The sequence below is a fragment of the Protopterus annectens genome, chromosome 4.part0 (genome assembly GCF_019279795.1).
Source record: "Protopterus annectens isolate FY-2018-M chromosome 4.part0, PAN1.0, whole genome shotgun sequence".
NCBI classification, from domain to species: domain Eukaryota; kingdom Metazoa; phylum Chordata; order Ceratodontiformes; family Protopteridae; genus Protopterus; species Protopterus annectens.
In genome coordinates this window covers 919,979,693-920,001,871 of record NC_056733.1, presented here as the reverse complement: position 1 = coordinate 920,001,871, position 22,179 = coordinate 919,979,693, and the positions used below count along the sequence as shown (strand labels likewise).

At 45.0% G+C, this 22,179-nt stretch overlaps 1 protein-coding gene across 1 annotated transcript in view; it reads right to left on the bottom strand.

Moving 5' to 3' along the window:
- The window catches only part of SPPL3 (signal peptide peptidase like 3), a 1,529,337-nt gene that overhangs the window by 114,387 nt on the left and 1,392,771 nt on the right, over positions 1-22,179 (bottom strand). The window lies entirely within an intron of this gene.

Sequence of the window (22,179 nt, the reverse complement as noted above, 5' to 3'; positions counted from 1 at the left end):
GGAGGTAGAGTGAGCTTTTCCAATACAAAGTTAAGGTCCCAGGCTGGAGTAGGGTCTCTCCTGGGTGGTCTTAAGTTTTTGGCTCCTCTGAGGAATTGCTTCAGCAGTGGATGAGAGAAGAGGGGTGGCTCCATATTATAATGTGCTGAAATGACAGAGGCATGAATTTTAATGGAAGAGAAGGAAAGGCCCTCGTGAAGCATCTCAGTTAAGTATTTAAGAATATGCGGTAAATTGGGCACTGTTGTGCCCATCCTTTGAGTTTGGCTCCAGGAACAGAATCTTTTCCACTTTTCAGCATAGGATTTTCTAGTACTAGGCCTCCTTGCCTCCAGAATGACATCCATCACTTGCTTACTGAGCAGACCTCTCAACCTGGAAACGTCAAAAATCTGTACAAGGCCCATGAAAAATAGGTACAAATCTGTACGCTGATTTGCATACTTAATTATGTAACCCCGCCCACTCCAATGGAATTGTGGCATACCAATTTTCAAGCGCAAAAATATGGCACCAGAGTCCCCCTGCAGCCATTTCAATGTCCTATAACATGGCAATTTCACCCCAGTTACCATAAACACTGTGTGCATACTGCTTTGCTTCTACAATGATTATTTGAATTTTATTTTCACATTTTATAGCACAATGCACAAACACTAGTAGATAGTTGTTAAACAAAGCAACACTGTGTCTCAATGAAAATAGAATTTAAAACTTCTCTGCCCCTTTAACTCACATTCATTGAAACAGCATTGAAACCCACACCACATCCAAAGAAAATGCATCTGGCCAGTGGTGGATAAAGATTACCTTTGGGCTGTTTTCAAATCATAAGCCCCTTGCCCACAAAACAAGAAACATAAATGCATTCTTTGATACACATTCCTTGTATAATACAGCACACTTGTTAGACTTAAGTTAGAGCGCATTTTAAAATTATTGTTTGAACATTTTTTCCAGCAGGCAATGAAACAAAATGCATGAACCAATAATGACAAAACTGCACAATTCAAAACATTTCCATCACAAAGTCTACTCAAACTTCTACAGTCCACCAGTATTAGTAAATACACACAATCTCTGCTGAAGTAAAAGTCATCTAAATAATTATACATTAAAGAAATATGTAACTAATGAAGAGGTTGCTGCTAGCAAAACAGCTTTACAATATATATTTCATTGTTTCATTGACAAAGTGCCTGTTGCCCTTGAGGAATATATTGCCCAAGTTACATTAAACAATATTACTAGCTTATCATTTTATTAGTGTCCTTAACACTGCCATTTCCCATACACACAGAGCAGTCATGACTCAAGTGCAAAGAAAAAACTATGCAAAGAAAATAAATCAAGTGCAAAGAGAAAGCAATGCAATGCAAGGAAGTACAACATAAGCTAAGCAAGCTTCGTACTGGATGCTGTTTCTGTGATAAGCATGTTTCTCACATTGCAATGCCATTTGTTTTGTACATAAGGACGTTTCTCTCTGCTGCTGTAAACAACACTCCTAAAGCAGGTTTCTCTCTAACACTGCCATTTCCCATACTCACACACACATACCCACAACAGCCATGACTCCAGCCCAAAGAGAAAACAATGAAAGTAAATTGAGCCTCAAGTACAACATACGCTAAGAAAGCTTCATACTGGATGCTGCTTGCACACAAGGCCATTTCTCCAAGTTTTTGTCTGCTGCTGTAAACGCACTCCTAAAACTAATTTCTCTCTACTGATATAAAGAAACTCCTAAATCAAGTTTCATACTGGATGCTACTTGCACATAACGTTGTTTAACCACATTCCTCTCTGCTGCTGTAAACACTCCTAAGTTTCACTTTCTCTCCTTATACTGCTGTGTTGTTTCCCCAAAAACATATATACACACACACACACACACACACACACACACACACACCTTACCTCCAGTTCCAGCCAGCATAATCTGCTCATGATCATGACAGAATAAATCTCCACATCCACGCTAAGTAGCAAAATAAATACATCCAAATTCCAAGCAGTAGTTCTCCATGGCACACGTCGCAAAACATAAGCCGTCCAAACAGTTCCCGCTCGAGTTTACTTCAAATCCAAGCAGAGCTCTCCATGCTAAAGAGAAGCCAGCAGCAGCAGAAAAAATAAATCCAAACAGTTCCGCTCGCATTTGCTGGAAATACGTGCCCTGTGTGGGCTTGAGCTGAATTCCGACTGGTTGGCAGAGCTAACGTTGCTGATGTCATCGCGTACGTGATGACATCAGCGAAACCGCGAATTTTTAAATAAATCTTTAAAAATAAATCGGAAATGAAGGGGTGCCACTTGGGAATCGTGGCACCCCATTATTTAACCCCAAAACTCGGTTTTTACCGAGTAATTCGGTACGGTTGGGAGGTATGTTACTGAGGGATGGTAATGGAGAGCCTCAGGTAATTAGCCAGACTGCAAGGTTCAGGGTTTGAAGCTGGGGATGCAGAATCTGGCCCTCCTGCTGGGACAGCAGGGAAGAGGTGCCATGGTTCCAGCAGTGACACTGCGCAAGAGGGGGTACCAGTGTTGGCATGGCCAGTCTTGTGCAATGAGTATTGTCCTTGATTTGTCCTGTTTGATCTTTAGTAGAACTTTGGAGAGGAGAGGCAGAGGGGAAAGGCATAAACTGATAGGTTTTTCCAGGTGAAGGACAGGGCATCCACTTTCCAAGCTTGTCTGTGGGTAGTCCTTGTGCAGAATTTGTCCAATTGGTAGTACTGAGGGGAGGAAAACAGATCTATCTCTGAGCTCCCACATTTATTTCTCAACATGTTGAATACCTTTGGTTCCAGTTTCCACTCGTGTGGGTCCATGAGATTTCTGTTATGGTCTGCTAGTGTATTTAAAAGCTTGCCTGGCAGGAATTGAGCTTATAGGTGCACTTGGTAGCTCAAGGCTGTGTTCCACAGAGCCATGGCTAGTCTGCAGAAAGGGTATGAGTGGGTACCCCCCTGCTTGCTTATGTACCACATAACAGTGGTGTTGTTCGTCTTTACCAATAAGTGTCCTGGAAGAATGCGGTCCTTGAAGGCTGTAAGAGAATTCTGTACAGCTAACATTTCTTTTTGATTGATATGCAGGTGCATTTGACTCTGGTTCCATTTGCCATGAATGCACTGCCCTGCCAAGTGAGCACCCCATGCACAGTCTGATGCGTCTGTTAGGGTTTGGGTGGCAGGGGGTAGAGTGAATGGCCATCCCTTGTTGTGGTGGCAGGCCTCTGCCCACCAAAGGAACCGTCTTTATACAAGGAATGATAGGAATCATTGATTCTAGGTCCTGAGAATGTTGACACCATAGGCTTTTTAGATACCATTGTAGTTTCTTCATATGCAGTCTTGCATATGGAATTAGTAGAATGCAAGAGGCCACGAACCCCAGGGCGTGCAGTATTTTCCTTGCAGATAGCTGGGTCTTTGTGGCCAGTAGTTTGAAGTAGGCTGTAAAATAAACTTGTTTCTCTGGCATGATGTAGTCCATCTGGAAAGTTGTATTCAAGCTTGCTCTCAGGAATACAATTTGTTGGCAGGGTACTAGGTGCGATTTATTTTCGTTTATGGTGTACCCCAGTGAAGTTAGTTTCTTTACAAATGCCAGATTTAATAGTATGTCCTGGCTTTCTGAATTAAACAATCGTCCAGGTATGGGTATATCTGAGTATTTCTTTGTCTGCAGAATGCAATGACTGGAGCTAGGCACTTAGTGAATACCCTGGACACAGTAGATAAGCCAAAGGGCAGTGCAGAGAACTGATAGTGCATGTAGCCTGGTCTGAAGAGTAGGTATTTTCTGCAAGACTCCCTTATTGGGATGTGCAGGTAAGCTTCCTTTAAATCCAGTGTAGATGGAGTTCACTTCCTTTGTAGTAAGTTGTTTTTCATTCCTGTTTGGTTCCACTCTGGACCCTTGTTTAGTTTTAGAGTAGGATGGCTGTTTCACAGTTTTAATGTAATAGGCTATACTGTATTTGTTTTTGCATTGACATTGCCATTGCTGTTTTATTTTCTTTCAACATGGGTATATGTGTGGGTGTAACCAGCACTAAGTATAATATATATAAAACAAATGATTTATCGCTGGTTTAAATATTGTTTTTAATATTATTATTACATTACTAAAGGTTTAAAGGATTAAACATATTTTAAAACATATTATTCTTAAGGAATTGTTTTAAACATTGGTTTTTAAATGTTTTAAAGAATACTGTGAATGAGATGATTGATAATTAAAAGCACAAAGAGTTTTAAAATGAAGGCGGGCACTTAATTAAGGGGCCATCAATTAAGTGGAGTTACATGTATTTACATCAATTTGTTTGTGCCATGTACTGTTTTGTCTGAAGGTCGGATATTAAGCCTTCCGAAAGTTCTGGTTAAATAAAAGTGCTTGCATTACGTTTATTACAAGTGATTATACTCATTTATTTGATTTATTGGATTTTATCCTGCTGACAGCTTTCTCCGAGGTTTTCGCATTCAGCAGTTTGTTTGGCAGTTTTTAGTTTTAAATCCAGTGTTGCCAACCAGGCATTTTTGCCTAAAATGGGAAACAGCTGATGAAGAGTTAGCATTTTGAATCTTGGGATTACCAAAAAGGTGTTTAGGACAGACAGGTCCAGGATAGGAAGTCATGAATTGTCTTTTCTGGGTACCAGGAAAAGTCGAGTAAAAACTTTGCCCCCATTCCTCTTCTGGGACAAGTTCAATAGCCTGATATTTAGTAGAGAAAGAACCTGCTTTTGAGCCTCTGCCCAATGATTTGGGGGTAGCTCTGGCCAACCGTTTAGTGTTGGTAAGGAGTGGAAGTGGAATCTGTATCCTTGGGTAACTATATTTAAAACCCACTTGTCCTGGGTAATGAGCTCCCAGTTTTTTGCATGCAGGGAGATCTTCCCCCTAAAGGAAGGGTCAGTTGAGCAGGGCTTGGAAGGTTTAAGGTTAAGTCATTGTGACAGTTTACCATAGGGGGTGTCTTACTACTTCCAGCTTTGGAAGTGGGATCCCCCCACTGCTTAGGCCCGTGAGTACCTTGAGACTGAAGCCTGGGTGGTCTGTTGCTCCTGGGTTTGGACTGAGAAGGTCTGGAAGAGACAGGAAAGGACCATTTCTTGGAAGGTCAGTGCCTACTAAATCTGGGAGGCTGTACTTGCAGGAAATCTTTAACAGTTTGCATAGATTTAGCTTTTTCCTCCATCTTTTTAAGTACTACTACTGCTTTGTTGCCAAACAGGTGGTCTTGGTTTAAGGAAACATCCAGTAATTCAGCTTTAACATGATCTGGCAAAGGTTTGCTCCTTAAGCCAAGCATGCCTTCTAAGTACAGACCCGGCAACAGCAGCCCTGCAACGTGCCTCTAATGAATCAAAACCACATTGCAAAGTATGTTTACCAACTTGTTCAGCAGAATGCATTAAATCCTGTAATTCTTTATTTTCAGCACAGTCAGGAATCAACATCATTTTCTGTTTAAGCAATCCAGTAATATGCTGCTGATACTTTAACATATGAAACTGGCAATTTAAGGCCCTAATGGCCAAAGTAGCAGAAGTGTATACCTTCTTAACCCATCTGTCCATGGCCCTGGAATCTCTATCAGAGGGGATAGGGTTTTGGGCAGTAGTAGCTTTAATACCTTTGGGTCCCTGTGAAATGGTCTATGGATCTGCAATAGGATTATTAAAGAGGAACTTGTGAGAGTCGGGTACTCTGTAATACCTAGTGTCTGGGGCCAGGCTAGATTCTAAGAAAGCATCGGTCTGTGTTGAGGGAGGAGTAAGAATTCCCTAAGTCTCTTTTTGGAGTAGAGTAATCCTGGCTTTCCCAGCGGAAATGCTCCCTAAGAGTATGCAAAGTTTAACCAAAAGAGAAATCTTCTGGAGGGGAAGCAGAGGGAATGGAGTCCTCTGCATCAGAATCCTCATAGGCAGAGAAGGGTAAATCCTGGACATCAGAAGAAACAGAAATTTCAGAATCCTGCTCAGAAGAATCAGAAGGAAAATCAGTTCTAGGTCTCAGAAGGGAGAAAGGTGGCTTCCCCGGATTAGAGTAATAAGGTCTTCAGACATTCTTATTTGTTTTTTACGCATAGGGGCCTGACCATGCGGTCTGGGCTTCTGTTTTCTAGGCGTGGATTGAGTTTTAGGCCTTGAAGAAGAAGATGGCATCGGTTTAATATGCAAGTCAGTAGGCCTGAATACACCCTCCGAAGCCGGTGCCTGCACAACGGCTCCGGACTCATCCAAGGTAGAGACATATGCAGGTTCCATAGTCGAAGAAGCATCTCGTGGCATACCGGACTCTGAATGGGTCTCAGTAGAGGCCTGAGAATCTCAAGTAGCGGGTATCAGGGTATTTGATAGCCCCTCACAGAGTACCGGCAAACTGGCGACTAGCTTAACGGTAGCGTTGTCAGCAGCTTTGGACCTATGCTGTTCTCTCTTTATCTTTGCTTTTTTTCAGAATGTTGGTAGTCAGGTGGCTTACCGAAGCCATTTCTGGATGACTGAACTTGAGTACCAAAATAGATGCGAAAATGAACAGACGACGAATAGTTCGAAAATTGAATAAGGCACAAAACTGACAGCGAGGAACATCGTGGTCTGGGCCTAGGCAAGGAATGCAGTACAAATGAAAATCTTTATGAGGTATTTCCTTTCCAAAAGTAATACAATTGTTAACTTTTACTGACATCGGGACATCGGTTTAGAGCAAGAAAAAGGATCTCCAACGGGGTACTTAGCTTTGTTGAAGACTTCGGATCTGAAACTCTAAAACGAAAATTTCAGGAGTCTGCCAACAGGCACTTGCGAACTTGCTTCTGCTTTGGGTACCGCACGGCAAGAAAGACTGATGTAATGGCGTTGGCTGCATGCATGCTTTATACCCAGACTACCTGACATCATGGAAGATGAGACGGCAACCGACGCAGGACCCAAGACTTTGATAATCAGGATGACTGAGGGCTACCTGCAAGCAGATAACCCAAATGTAATGACTGCAGCAGTGAAACACAAAGAACATCCCTCTTTCCATGACTGTCAATCGTCTGGGACTCGTGATTTGGGGGATGGACAGAAGTGCTCTGTTCAGTCAGCTCTTTCTTGGAGGCAGGAGCTACCATGATTGCACTGATTGGCACGCCTTTTGACCAGAATTTCTTGTCAGAAGGGGACTGATGAATTTGTCCACACATTTGGGAACAGGCTCCACAGTATATGGTTCCTTCCATGCCCTGCAGGTGATTCGGTCTACATGTTCATCTACCGGGGCAGAAATCGAGGAGGTAGATGGTACCATACCAAAAGCCTTCAGAAAGACCGACACCTCTGAGGATTGGGGGGGGGGGGACCAACCACCCTTAAGCTTAAGGATTTCCAAGATGTCCCACAAAGGAAACATCTGCAGGTAGAGATCTGGGGGACCTGTCTCCTTCATAGAGATCCAGAGCCTCAGTAAGTGACTCAGCAGGGGAGTCAAAGTGTCTCCTCTTACACAATCTCTTTTGAGGAACCTCCTCCAGGAGTAGCTCAGGGGAGGATTTGGTGTGGTAGCTCCCACCTGAAGGCTAGTTCAAGCAGGCTGATCTGGGGCAGGGATGAGTGGGGTCTGCTGGGAAGGGCTGGGATGGTTCCTGGAAGGCAGTGGAGGAAACTCTGGGAATGAGAAAAAGTCTCCTCTACGACATGGAAAGCTGAAGGACTGGACAAAGCCCCATCCACACTCCCAGGAAAGGCCTGCCTGGGGAAAAGGACCAGGGCAGGCCAAAACCTTCAGGCCTATGGATAGTACCAGCCCTGAGCTGTCAAGGGCCAAAGCACCAAGGGGAAGGGATCAGTCCAAGAAAACAGGTCCTGAACCCTCACCCAAGGATTCCAGGGCGACCTGCTTGGCCTCCTCCTGGGTAGACTGAGTCTACCCAGGAGGAGGCCAAGCAGAAGTAGTCAGGGACTCAGACAGGGGAGGGACAGAAAGGTCCCTGGGACCCCCCGCCTCCCTCCCTGTGCGGCCACAGCCAGAAAGTCTGAAACCAACCTGGTTGGACAAGAAGTCAATGAGGGAGTAGGAGATGCCCCCCCTGGCTGGATGGGCAGGGGATGCGAGAAGCCCCAACTAATTCTGAGCCTTGAGAAAGGACCTCATCATCCTGTCCATATTGGTTCATAGGTTCATACTAGGCTATCTGCCCTAGGGCATTTATAAGCCTAGCCAGAGTGTGTTTGGATTTCGCCACCCATTTTAAAATAATTTTGCTATGCCCTTTTTCGAGGTTAGTATACTGTGCCTCTGTCTAACAGTGACACAGAAGTGATACCCGGGGTAAACCTACGATCTCCCATCCACTCATCAAGATTCCTCTTGAAGAGAGTCAATGAGGGACTCTGCCTAACCTGGACTGGGATTTTATTCCAGAGTGAAGGGAGCCTCTGGGTTATGAATCTGTCCCTCCAGCATGTCCTATTTATTTCAGTGCTGAGTATAAGTCTCTCGAGCGCGTAGCTCGATGGGATTTGGATTTTCTGAGGTGCAGCATGTCCATTAATTCCAGGTTGGACATGGCTTTATACGTCAGGCACAGATCGCCTCTGAGCAGGCAGTATGCCACTGAGTAGAGCTGGAGTTTCTTTAACCGGGCAGCATATGGCATCTGTTTGAGCCCTTTGATCCTCTTGGTGAGGTACTTTTGGGGTCTTTCCAGTTGCTGCAGGTGTCTGGTAAGGTACATCCCAAAAGGGGCATTGCACTCAATTATGGGCCTGATGAGGGATGAGTAAAGAGGCACGATGACCTCCCCTGATCTAGATGTGAATCCCTTCATGATTACGTGGGCTATATAAAACGTTTTTCTAACCACTTTGGCCACGTGGTTGTCAAATGAGAGACTGCTATCAACTTGGGTCCTCAGGTCCCTAATTACTACTTCTGTACTTAATGGATTACCACCTATGTGGTAATTTGTGGGCACTTTGTTTTTGCCAAAGGGGATGACTATACACTTTTTGGCGTTTAGCTTGAGGCCATGGCTCTGGCATCAGTTGTCTGTTTCTATGAGGCCCTTTGGAGGATGCTTGTGTCGGCTGGAGTGTTGATTATGGCGCCCAGTTTGCAGTTATCTGCAAACTTGGTCAGCCACAGTCCTTCCGTGTTGGCCTGTACCTCCGAGAAATATATACCGAACAAGAGAGGTCCCAGGACTGAGCCTTGTGGGACGCCACTTGTAACTGGTTTGGAGTCTGACATGGCTCCAGCAATTCTAACCATGTGGGTTATGTCCTTGAGCCAGTTTGCAATCCATCTAGTGACATAGGGGTTTATATTTAAGCTGGTGAGCTTATCTATAATGCCCGAGTGGGGTATTGTATCGAAGGCTTTTGTGAGGTCCAGGTAGGCTGTGTGGACCACCTTCCCCTCGTCAATGGCCTTAGTGACTGTTTCAAAAAAAAAATCAACCAGGTTTAAGAGGCAGGATCTGCCCTTAAAGCCAAACTGGGTAGGATTCAGTGTCAGTAGGTCCCCAATATCTTTATTTATGAGGTCCATGATGATCCTTTCCATAGCTTTGCAGACCAAGCTAGTCAGGCTTATGGGGCGATAGTTTCCAGGATCCGTTGAGGCACCACCTTTGTGGAGAGGGACCAATGTTGCTGTATGCCACTCTTTGGGTACATATCCTGCAGTAAGGCTGAGATTGAACAGTAGTTTTATGTTTGGGTTTAGCTCTTCTTGGAGTTCATGTAGGACGCAGCCCGGGACACCGTCTGGTCCCATTGATGCTGTGTTTTTTGCTTTGGAGAGGGCAGCTCTTACCTGAGCATCTGAGATGTCAGGGCGGCAGCACTCTGCTGGGATAGATATTTGCCCTTTTGGTGGGGTGGGGGTGGGGGTGGGGAGTTTGCGCTGAACCTGTCAGCTAGGATGTTGGCAATGTCTGTGGGTTCGGTGTATTTTTTGTCATTTTGGACTAATTCTGAGCATATCTGGGAATTCCCACCCAGGTTCCTAACATAACTAAAGAAAGCCTTGTGATTATCCTTAGTGTCCTGTGCAATTTTTCTCTCGAAGCTGGCCTTGCACGATTTTATGAGTGCCTGTAGTTTTTTGCTAATACTGATCAGAGATGCCTTCCCTTTTTGGGATTTTGCTCTATCATGTAGTAGCTTCCTCCTTTTATTGTATAGTTTGTTTATGGCTGAGGTCCACCAGACAGGACGTCTGCCTTTGGAGGATTGGGACGTGGTTTTATTTGGGATTGCATGATCCATGCATTCTTGAAGGTGTTCATAGAATGTGTTTATAGAGGATTCTGCAGTCTGGGCAGTATTTTCTACAGGCCCGGGGGCTTTGAAGGATTCCACCTCGGTTTTGAGGAGTGTGAAATTTGCATTAGAGAAGTTTTTCAATGTGGTTTTCAGGGCAGGGGGTGGAGTCGGGATGTGAATATCCAGTGAGATTAGTTTATGGTCTGATCTTACCAATGAGGGATACACTTCTGGTCTGGAGCATAGAGTCCCCATGTTGGTGATTATCAGGTCCAGTATGTTTTCCCCTCTTGTGGGAGTGGTAACAAGTTGTTACATAGCATTTGAGTTTATAAATTCTAGGAACCTTTGGGCTAGGGTGTTGGAGCTAGAGTAATGCTCCCAGTCTATGTTTGGGTAGTTGAAGTCGCCCAAAATAATGGTGTTTGGAGAGACCTTCATATTTTCCAGTGTTCTCAGGAAGGCCGAGTGGGGTTCCTGGGTTTGGAGGGTGGTCTGTAGCAGGCTATAAACCTGGAAGGCAGTTTTACCCACTGTTAGTTGCACATGGATAGTCTCTGATGCTTCGTGCTGTGCCACCAACCTGGAGGTGTGGGTATCTTTGACGAATATTGATACTCTCCCCCTCCTTTTGTGGTTCAGTCCAAGTTTTGGGGCCGAAAAGCATGGTATGAGGTATAACCTGGTAGTGCTGGGGTGCTCTTGGGAGCCTTGAACCAGGTTTCTGTTACTGCACAGATATCTATGTTCTCCATGCTAAGGAGAGTTTCGAGTGCGTGCATCTTGAGGTTTAGACTTCTGGCGTTGAGTAGCATTACTCAGTTCCTTATCCCTTGTGATACCTATGGAGGTGGGTTTGTCTTTTGAGCCTTGCCTAAAAAAGGCACTATGGGGGTAGCAAGAGCCTTTGCCAATATCCGAAAGCCCAGGGGTGACAGGTGCAAGCAGTCCCTAACAAAGCATTGTGGCTTGTCGAGCATGTCATCCCAGGCTGACAGGCATTGGATCCCCTTTGAATGACACCAATACTTAAGCCAATTGTTGAAATTGATTATCTTGTCTTCATATTGTGGCATAATTCTTGGTGAGGGTAAGATGCTACTCAAGGTCAGGGTCATATCGGCCTGGGCTACATGCTCAGAGAGCTCCTCTATGTCTCTTTTCATGTAGTCCAGGGAGGTACGTCTCAGGTCATTCACACCAGCATGGACAGTGACAGAGTCATATTTGTACTTGCCTTGGAGTGACCCGAGTGCTTGTGTTGTGGCGGATCCTAGCGCCCAACAGGCAGCTTAACCGTGACCTTCTCCTTGTTCAGCCCGTTGAGCGGGACGTCAGTGTGCCTGACGACAGAGTCACCTATTACAAGTGTATCAGGTGTGTTGTTTAGCCTTAAGGGCTGTGACTGTTCAGCACACTGGCTTTGTGAGCTATGTGTTGTACGTGTTTTGTTTTGGGGTAGCGGTTGCTTGGGTGTCTGCTTTGGAGGTCTCTGCTGCTTAGGCAGATTTTTATTTAGTGCCTCCGAGTATGTTTTTGTGTGTTTATGTGTTTGGCTTGCTGTCGTGGTAGGTCTATGTGAGACTGAAATTGTAGCGAGTGTGGTTTCCTTCTCCTCCTGACTGGTTACGCCAGTAGAGTTGAGAGAGCTTAGCCTCCAGTATGGCTACATGGTTGCATCTCTCATGTGTTGGAATTTGTTGGGAGGAGGAGAGGGTTGTCTGTGTAAATGAGGCAGTTGTAACATTGCCTCAAGATTCCCAGATTCACCAGCTGTACCGGAGAGGAGATTGACAACTGACCTTTGGACATTGGGAATTCCTTTATAATTGGGAAAAAAAAGGGCTAATGAAGAACAAGGTACTCAAGGGGAGTTTGTGAGGGTGTAATGCTTTTAATTTTTTAGTGCTGACTTATATAATTGCTTTAGTGGGCAAGTGCCAGGTAACTTAAATGCAATGTGTTACAGGTAACTTAAATGCAAAAACGACAAACAGTAACTTTCTTTCAAGTGAAACAAGGAAATAAGTACAGTAAGCAATGCAGACATCACTAGGGATCCACAGAAGCGCTGAAAAGCCACGTTTTAGGTGGAATTAGCGTTTCAGGGAAATAAGCAAACAAACAAGCATACAAACAAAGCTAGATTCAGCAGGCCTGGATCTAGTCTATGCTACAGCAAACAAGGTGTACCAATTTCAGTAAGACGCAGTTCAAATATGCAGGCACTATAAGCCTTTAACCAGAAATTCCCAGCTCAGAAGGGCAGAGTCCAGCCTCTCCTTCCACAAGAGTGCAGACCACGAACCCTTCTAATGTAAAATAATTGGCCTGAAGCCCAAGTGCTTAAACCAGAATTAATATACTTTTAGAATAACAGACACTGAGCCCTCAGTCAGCAGTTCCCAACTTAGAAGGATGTAAGCTACCTGTTCTGCCACCACAGTGCAGACCACAAACCTTATTAATGTAAAACAACTGGTCTGAAGCCCAAGTGCTTAAACTAAAAGGCTTAGAATTAGCTTATTGGGAGTAAACTCCTGGAGGACCTAGCTGGGGATGGGTGTCTAGATCCCGAGGTCCTCCCTCTAAAGAACGAGACCTGTGCTTGGAGGTGAAAGGGGACTGCCCCAAGCCAGAACTCAAGTGGGAATCCTCAATTAAAATAGTGGGATCCAACACTGATCCCGGATCTGACCTCCTTGGATCTAATGACAAGGTAGGTTTCTGATCACTTGGATCTCACACGACCTGGACTCGAGGAAGCTTGACCCATGGCTGGTCCGGATCTGACCGGAGACTTTGGATCTGGAAGTTGATTCCCATAACTTCAGATCTGATGGCCTTGGAACGGAGGCCCCAGATTCGAGGGAGTCATGGATCTTACGACCCAAGGGCATCTTATCTGACAGGACTGAGGCTGGAGATGGATCCAAGGCACTAGGATCAGACGGTCTCGTCTTTTTTCGAGGACGACGACCCCGGAATCTTTGAGGGGGGGGGGCTTTCTTTTGTGCTCTGATGGTCCATAGCTGGCAGGGGACTGAGCCAAGGGATCCCCCTTGAGCCAACCCTTTCAAAAGGAGTTTGTTTCGGCACTCGACCAAAGCCCTGGGGTTGAACGTGGCACAAATGTCGCATTCAACCTTGAGGTGGTCGGTGCCCAAACCATAAAGGCACTCCTTGTGGAATCGGAAACCGGCATCTTTCGACCACACGAGGAGCACCTTTAAAATAGACAGGCTTGTCAGACAATGACAGAATCTAAACCAAGGGGACACTAACTCGACACTAGGAAAACCAAGCTAAGGTCAGAAAGTACAGTTGTGTACACTTACCATAAATGTAGATGTTGAGTGTATTCACTGTTAAATCATTACATTTGGGTAATCTGCTGGCAGGTTGCCCTCAGTCGGCCTGATTAACAAAGTCTTGGGTCCTGTGGCAGTTGCTGTCCCTTCTTCCAGGACGTCAGGTCATCAGGGGTATAAAACATGCAGCCAACGTCATTACATCAGTTTTTCTTGCCCCAGATGTCAGGTGCCCCCCAAATGGGGAGCAAAAAAAAAAAAAAAAAATATATATATATATATATATATATATATATATATATATATACACACACACACACACACACACACACACACACACATATATATATATATACACACACATATACGCACACACACACACATATATATATATATATATATATATACAAATTTAAAACAAAAAATATACCTCCAAACAAAAGCAAATACACCAAAAAGGCTGTTAAGCATAGTAAAAGAAAGGAGAGGTACAGTAAGAGAAAAACGGGGCTGGAAGGTGGGTAACCAGGACTGCAACAGTGAATACACTAACATCTACATTTATGGTAAGTGTACACAACTGTACTATGTTCGTCGTGTTTCATTGTTGCAGTCATTACATTTGGGTAGAATCCCAAAGCTATGGTTGGGGAGGATGGATTTATACAGCATTAAGAGCAGCTATAAGACCCTGCAGTACAGCAGTGGCAAAGCCAGCTCTGTATTTAGAGGAGAGAGGTAAATGGTAATGTTTGGTGAATGTATGAACTGAGCTCCAGGTAGCAACTTCTAGAATGTCTCTGGTAGGAACCCCTCTGAGAAAGGCTGCAGAAGAAGATGCAGCCCTAGTGGAATGAGATCTGATCCCCTTGAGGATAGGTTTACCATGGTCCATATAGCAGAAATTAATACAATGGCTTATCCATTTGGAAACAGTCTGCTTTGAAATAGCCTCTCTGCCCCTGCAGCAAATGCCACCAATAGTTGTTCAGATTTTCTTAGAGCTTTTGTCCTGTAAGTAGAATCTAAGTTGTCTGTGTACATCTAATGAATGCAGAATCCACTCACCCTTGTTCTGTGGATTGGGAAAGAAGGTTGGCAAATGAATGGTCTGATTAAGAGCCACACTGGATACCACCTTAGGCATGAAAGATGGATTGGTCCTGACAGCCACCCTGTCCAGATAAAAATAACGAAAGGCTCCACTGCCATAAGAGCCTGTAATTCTGAAATCCTTCTAGCTGAGGTGACTACTAAAAGGAAAGCTGTTTTCCAAGAGAGAAATTTTAGGTCTGTAGTAGCAGCTGGCTCGGTGGTGGTGCTGCAGTAGCGTTGTCGCCTCACAGCAAGACGTTGTCCTGTTCGATTCTCAGCTAGAGCGTCTTCTGTGTGGAGACATGGGCGTACCTTCGTTGAAGGCTGTGCTTCAGGGCTGGCAACTCAGCACGTAAAAATCTACTGCCATTCATTAGTGGACCAGAGTTCTGCTGTGGCTACCCCTAACTGGGAAAAGCCGAAAGACACAACAACAAAAAGTAGCAGCTGGCTAAGGAGGGAGAGTGAGTTTTTCCAAAACAAAATTGAGGTCCCATGCAGGAGTTGGCGTTCTCCTGGGAGGTCTTAATTTTTTTGCCCCTCTGAGATACTGCTTTAGCAGAGGATGAGAGAAGAGGGGAGGGGGGGCTCTGTGTTGTAATGAGCTAAAATGGCAGAGGCATGGATTTTTATGGAAGAAAAAGATAGGCCCTTGTGAAGCATCTCAGTTAAGTATTGCAGAATCTGAGGAACATTGGGCATTGCTGTGCTTATTCCTTGCGATTGGTTCCAGGCACAGAATCTTTTCCATTTGTCGCATACGATTTTCTAGTATTAGGCCTTCTAGCCTCCAAAATGACATCCATCACAGGTTTGCTGAGGGATGCCAAGGGTGAAATTAGTTGATTAGCCACGCTGCAAGATTCAAAGTTTGGACCAGAGTGTGCAGAATGTGGTAGTTTTGCTGAGACAGTAGGTAAGGTGTCTGAGGCTGGTGCCACGATGGAAAGTGTGACATTGCGCAGGAGTGGGTACCAGTGTTGGCGAGGCCAGTCTGGAGCAATCAATCATTTTTGGTTTGTCCTGTCTGACTTTTAGTAGAACTTTGGAGAGCAGTGGCAGAGGGAGAAAAGCACAGACTGATGGGCTTTTCCAGCTGAATGATAGAGCATCCACTTTCCAAGCTTTTTTGTGATGAATTATTGTGCAGAATTTGTCTGATAGTTCTGGGGTGAGGCAAAAAGATCCATGTCTGGGCTCCCCCATTTGCATGTCAACATGTTGAAAACTTGTGGTTCCAGTTCCCATTTGAGTGGGTCCATAGGACTTCTGCTTAGTCTGCCATAGAATTTAGCTTTCTTGGCAGGAGTTGAGCTTGTAGCTGTATTTGGTAGGTCAAGGCCATGTTCTACAATACCATGGCTAGTCTGCAAAGGGGGTAGGAATGTGTATCCCCCTGCTTCATAAATGTGGTGTTGTCTGTCTTTATCATTAGTTGTCCTCGACGAAGGTAGTCCTGGAAAGCTGTCAGTGCATTCTGTACAGCTAGCATCTCTTTCTGATTGATATGTAGGTGCATTTGATTTGGGCTCTATTTGCCCTGAATGCACTTTCCTGCCAGATGAGCCCCCGAAGCATAGTCTGATGCGTCTGTAGTCAGGGTTTGGGCGGCAGGGGGTGGAGTGAATGGCAGTCCGTGTTTTGGTGGCAGGCCTCTGCCCACCATAGGAACTCTAAGTTGCAGGAAAAGTATAATATTAATCATTATTTCCAGGCTGTGACAATGTTCACTCCATACATTTAAGTATCACTGAAGTTTTCTCATATGCAGTCTTACATATGGAATTAGAAGACTGCAGGAGGCCATGAACACCAAGGCTTGCAGAATTCATCTTGCAGAACACAGGCTTTTTGTGGCCACCTGTTAGTCACCAATTGAATTTGCTTTTCTGGCGTACGGTAAGTCATCTGGGCAGTTGTATTCAAGCTTGCGCCCAGGAATGTAATTTTTTGAGAGGGTATCAGTTGTGATTTCTTTTCGTTTATGGTGTACCCTAGACAAGTTAGAACCCTTTTTACAAACGCCAGATGCTTTAGAAGAATGTCCTTGTTTTCTGCTTGAATTAGACAATCGTCCATATATTTGAATATTTCTTTGCCTGCAAAATGCAATTACTGGAGCCAGGCACTTTGTGAAGACCCTGGGCGCAGTAGATAAGCCATAGGGCAGTGCAGAGAAAGTACAGTTTTGTACCTACCATAAATGTAGATGTCCGATAGATATGCAACTGCAGTCATAACATGTGTTGTCCTGCCTCAGGCAGCCCTCGGTCGGCCGGATTCCAAAGTCTGGGTCCGACGTCGGCTGATGTCGCATTTCTCTCCGACGTCAGAGCGGCTGGAGTACATAAGCATCAGCCAACGCCATTTTCTTCAGTGTTTCTTGCCCCAGATGCCAGGTGCCCTCCAAGGAAGGCTGTAATCAAATTGGAAGACAAAAACAGTATTTCAGACAAATAAATGAGCAATAAACAGATACACCATAACAGATATCCCCAGCTAAGAGAAACAGGGATAGGAGTGGACCCTAGGCATAGAGGGGTATGGAGGGAGGGAAAATCCGACTGCAGCTGCATATCTATCAGACATCTACATTTATGATAGGTACAAAACTGTACTATGTCCTTCAAGAATGCAACTGCAGTCATAACATATGGATAGAATACCATAGCTTAGCTGGGGGAGGAGGAATGCTCTAGGAAAAAGATGGTGTGGCAATCAAACCCTGCAGGACTGCCGAAGCAAAGCCTGCTCTGGATCTGGAGTATAGAGGGAGATTGTAGTGTTTGGAGAATGTATGCACGGAGCTCCATGTAGCAGCTTCTAGAATGTCCTTAGTAGACACCCCTCTTAAGAATGCTGTAGAGGTGGCTGTAGCTCTGGTGGAATGTGGTCTGACATTGGCTGGAACAGTCTTTCCATGAAAGGAATAACAGAATCTGATGCAATGTCCAATCCATTTTGAAATAGTCTGTTTTGAAATTGCTTTTCCTTGGACTGCAGGGGCGTAAGCTACAAAAAGTTGTTCAGACTTCCTACTGGTCTTGGTTCTGTCCAGGTAGTATCGAAGTTGTCTGTGAATGTCCAAGGTATGTAACAGTCTTTCCCCCTTATTCTCAGGATTGGGGAAGAAAGCAGGCAGATGAATTGCTTGATTTAAAGAAACCCTAGATACCACCTTTGGCATAAAAGTAGGGTTGGTCCTTAATGAAACCCTATCTCTGTGGTAAATTATGAACGGTGGTATTGCCATTAGGGCCTGTAGTTCCGAAACCCTTCTTGCTGAGATAATTGCCAACAGGAAAGTTGTCTTCCATGAGAGAAATTGCAAGTCAACTGAAGCTGCTGGCTCAAATGGAGGTAGTGTCAGTTTTTCTAGTACAAAATTGAGGTCCCAGGCTGGCACTGGAGCCTTTCTTGGTGGCATGTTCTTGATTCCCCTGAGGAATTGCCTTAGCAAAGGATGTGAAAAGACAGGCGGATCAGTGTTATATCTAGCTGAAATAGCTGATGCATGTATCTTTATGGAAGAATATGAGAGTCCATTCTTTAGCATATCTGCCAAATATTCCAGGATGAGTGGGATGTTCAATAATGATGCATCATGTCCCTTGCTGGTATTCCAAATGCTGAATCTCTTCCATTTTGCTAAGTAAACCTTTCTGGTGGATGGTCTTCGAGCCTCTGTTAATATCCGCTGAACTTCCTTGGAGAGAGAGAGGTTGAGGTTATTCATGGGATCTCACAGGCTTAGCTGCAGTGTCTGAAGGTTTGGATGCACTGTTTTGAAGTTGTGTTGAGTCAAAAGTAGAGGCCAATGGGGAAGGGCCCACTTCTTGGTGTGACATATGCTCCGTAGTAGTGGATACCAGTGTTGTCTTGGCCAGTCTGGAGCTATTAGGATCCCCTTGGGTCTCTCTGCTTTGATCTTTAGTAATACTGAGGTCATCAGTGGCAGAGGTGGGAATGCATAGATTTTTAGGAAGTTCCAGTTGAATGAGAGAGCATCTATTTTCCAAGCTTGTGGATGGTATGTCCTTGAGCAGAATTTTGTAGATGATGGTTGAGGTGAGAGGCAAATAGGTCTACTTCTGGCCTGCCCCATGTCGAAGTGAGCTGTGTGAAGATCTTCGGATGTAACCTCCACTCGTGTGGATCTGTGAAATTCCTGCTTAGGCTGTCCGCCAGCACATTGTCCTTGCCTGGAACAAACTGGGATTGTAACTGAATGTTTAGGCTCAGTGATTTTTCCCAAAGATGCATGGTCAGTCTGCAAAGGGGGTAAGAATGGGTGCCCCCTTGCTTGTTTATATACCACATCACAGTGGTGTTGTCTGTCCGTATCAGTAAATGGCCTTGCTGAAGTTGGTGTTGAAAGGCCTCGATGGCATGCATTACTGCCAGCATTTCCTTTTGGTTTATATGCAGATGTGCTTCCTTTGAAGACCATTGTCCTTGTATACACCTGCCTTCCATGTGCGCCCCCCATCCAAGGTCTGAGGCGTCTGTGGTCAAAGTCTGTGTTATCTGTGGTTTTTTGAATGACATACCTGTGTTTGCCTGGCTTACCGAGGCCCACCATAGGAATTCCTTTTGTAGGCATGGAATGAGCGGTATGGTTGTCTCTAAGTTGTTGCTGTGCTGAGACCATAGGCTTTTTAGGTACCATTGAAGCTTTCTCATGTGTAGCCTTGCTAATGGAACCAGGAGAATGCAGGATGCCATGTAACCCAGGGCCTGTAGGAATCTCCTTGCAGTCATCTGGGTCAGTTTTGCCAAACCTTTGAAATAATGAGTTAACTTCTCTTGCTTGTCTTCTGTTAGGTAAGCCATTTGAGAGGCTGTGTCTAATTTGGCTCCTAAGAAGATTATTTGCTGGGATGGCTGAAGTCTTGACTTTTGGAAGTTGACTGTGTATCCCAGAGCTTGAAGTAATCGTATGACATAGTCCAAGTTTTTTTTTTGTCAACATCAATTTGTCGTCCGCTTGTATGAGGCAGTCGTCCAGGTATGGGTAAATTTGTATCCCCTGGAGCCTGCAATGAGCAATTACTGAAGCCAGGCATTTTGTGAATACTCTGGGCAGTAGATAAGCCAAATGGCAATGCTGAGAATTGATAATGCTCTGGCCCTGCAAGAAATCTGAGGTATCTTCTGCAGCTGTGTCTGATAGGGACATGCAGGTATGCCTCCTTGAGGTCCAGAGTAATCAGCCAAGACCCCTTGCCCAGCATGGGAAGGAGCTGCTGTAGAGTCAGCATTTTGAACTTTGGTACTATGAGAAAGGTGTTTAATGCGGACAAATCCAGTATTGGTCTCCATTGAGATTCTTTTCTTGGAACAAGGAACAGTCTTGAGTAAAACCCCTGGCCTTGTTCTTGTTGTGGAACTCTTTCTATTGCTTTCATCCGAGCCAGCAGAGATTTGCTTGATAGCCTCTGCCCTCTGGTTTTGTGGTAGGTTTGGTATGCCTTGTTTTCTTGGTAAGGTATGAAAATGGAACCTGTAACCTCGGTCTATAATGTCCAAAATCCATTTGTCCTTTGTCAATCTGTGCCAATTGTCTGCAAACAGAGATAATTTTCCGCCCAAGGGAGCTTCTATTTGTTCCTTGGTAGGCGGAAGTAGAGGAAAGTCATTGAGATTGTGGCTGTGGGGCAGGTGAAACCCTTGTGTCACCACTTTGGTTTGCTGGCTGCCATTGTCGTCCCCTGTAAGGACCTCTGTATTGCCCTCTTCCTCGGCCACGTCTGTTTTTACCCCTTTGAAATTTTTCAGGATTAGGAAAGGACCAGTTTTTTGAAGGCCAGTTCCTACTGAATCTGGGGGGGTTGTACCTGGAGGAAATCTTTCACCGTCTGAACTGATTTTGCTTTTTCCTCGATGGACTTTAACACATCCTTAGCATTAGCACCAAAAAGCTTGTTCTTTTCCAAAGGTGCATCCAGAAGTTTTGCCTTTACATGATCTGGTAAAGGTTGATCTTTTAACCATGCATGTCTACGAATGACTGCCCCTGTCATAGCTGCCCTACATGAAGCTTCCAGTGCATCATATCCACACTGCAGGAAGTGATTGCTTACTTGCTGATAGTTATGTACAGCTTCCTGCAAAGACTTCCTGTCTAAAGGATCAGGAGAGGCCAATGTTTTCTGTAAATCTTCTAACAGGAAATCCTGATATTGTAACATATGAAAAAGGCAATTCAAAGCTCTCAAAGTAGTGGAAGTGTAGACCTTTTTCCCCCATCTCTCTAATGACCTAGCTTCCCTGTTGGAGGGCAAAGGATTTTTAGAGGTGGAAGCTGAAACACTTTTAGGTCCCTGAGAAATAGTTTCCAAATCAGCAGTATGGGCCCTGAATAAATGGGAATGTGTTTCTGGGACCCTGTAATACCGGTCTGGCTTGGCTGGAGCAGGAGGAAGAGAATCAGGGGTAACACTAGAGTCAGAATATAAATCATCCAAAACATCAAGCACAAAAGGAATAGCTAAGGGCCTGTGCTGGGGCTTTTTAAGGAAAGTTCGAAGGCGCTTTCTGGAATCAGAATATTCCTGGCCTTGCCACTTGAAATGTTCCCTCATGGTATGCAGAACTTCCCCAAAAGAAATATCCTCAGGAGGGGAGGCCGAGGGGATGGAATCCTCTGCATCCGAGTCCTCATAGGTCTGGAAGAGCTCTTCCTGGCCATCGGAGTGGACAGAGTCCTCAGAATCTTCATCTGAAGGAATAGGGTCAGTGGGTTCAACCCGGGGCCTTTTATCAGAAGGAGGCTGGGATCCTCTCTCAGGATGGGCCTGTGAACCTCTAATCATAAGAAATTAAGTCAGCAGCCATAGACATGATTTGTGTCTCTGGAGTAGGCTGAGGTAAGGCTTTAGTAGTAAGATGCTTGGTCTTGCTGGCTGCCTTAGCCCTAGTGTAGGCCTTAATAGACATGGCCATAGGAGGCGTGGCAGCTCCATGTGCAGGAGTGACCTTATCTACAGCAATGGTCTCGGGCATTTCCTCGGTTTCGGTATCCGGAGGAAAATCAATAACTGGCGTCGGAGTGATATCCTGAATCGGAGTCGTCGGTAATGCGGTGTCTTCGGTTCGGAGCGGTGGAATAACCGTCTCAGGGGGAACCGGAGCACTCGCGGTAGGTTTTGGCGTGGAGTCGGTGGTAGACGCGGGCCGAGGATGTCGGTCCCGGTCTTTTAGTTTCTTGGGAGTTTGCGATGTCGGAAGTTCCGACGGCATTGTATAAGCAAATTTTTCGCCAAAAAAATCTTCAGCGAACTCCGCCCGGCGCCTGAGAGTGCGCTTGTTGAAGCGAGCACAGGCTACACAGGCCGAGACGTCGTGGTCTGGACCAAGACAAGGAAGACAGTAAGAGTGGAAATCCTTATGAGGTATTTGTTTACCACAAGAAAGACAATTGTTAACTTTTTCAGTAATTTCTGACATCGGCTAAGGCAAGAAAAGGTCCCCAACGGGGTACTTAGCTTTTTT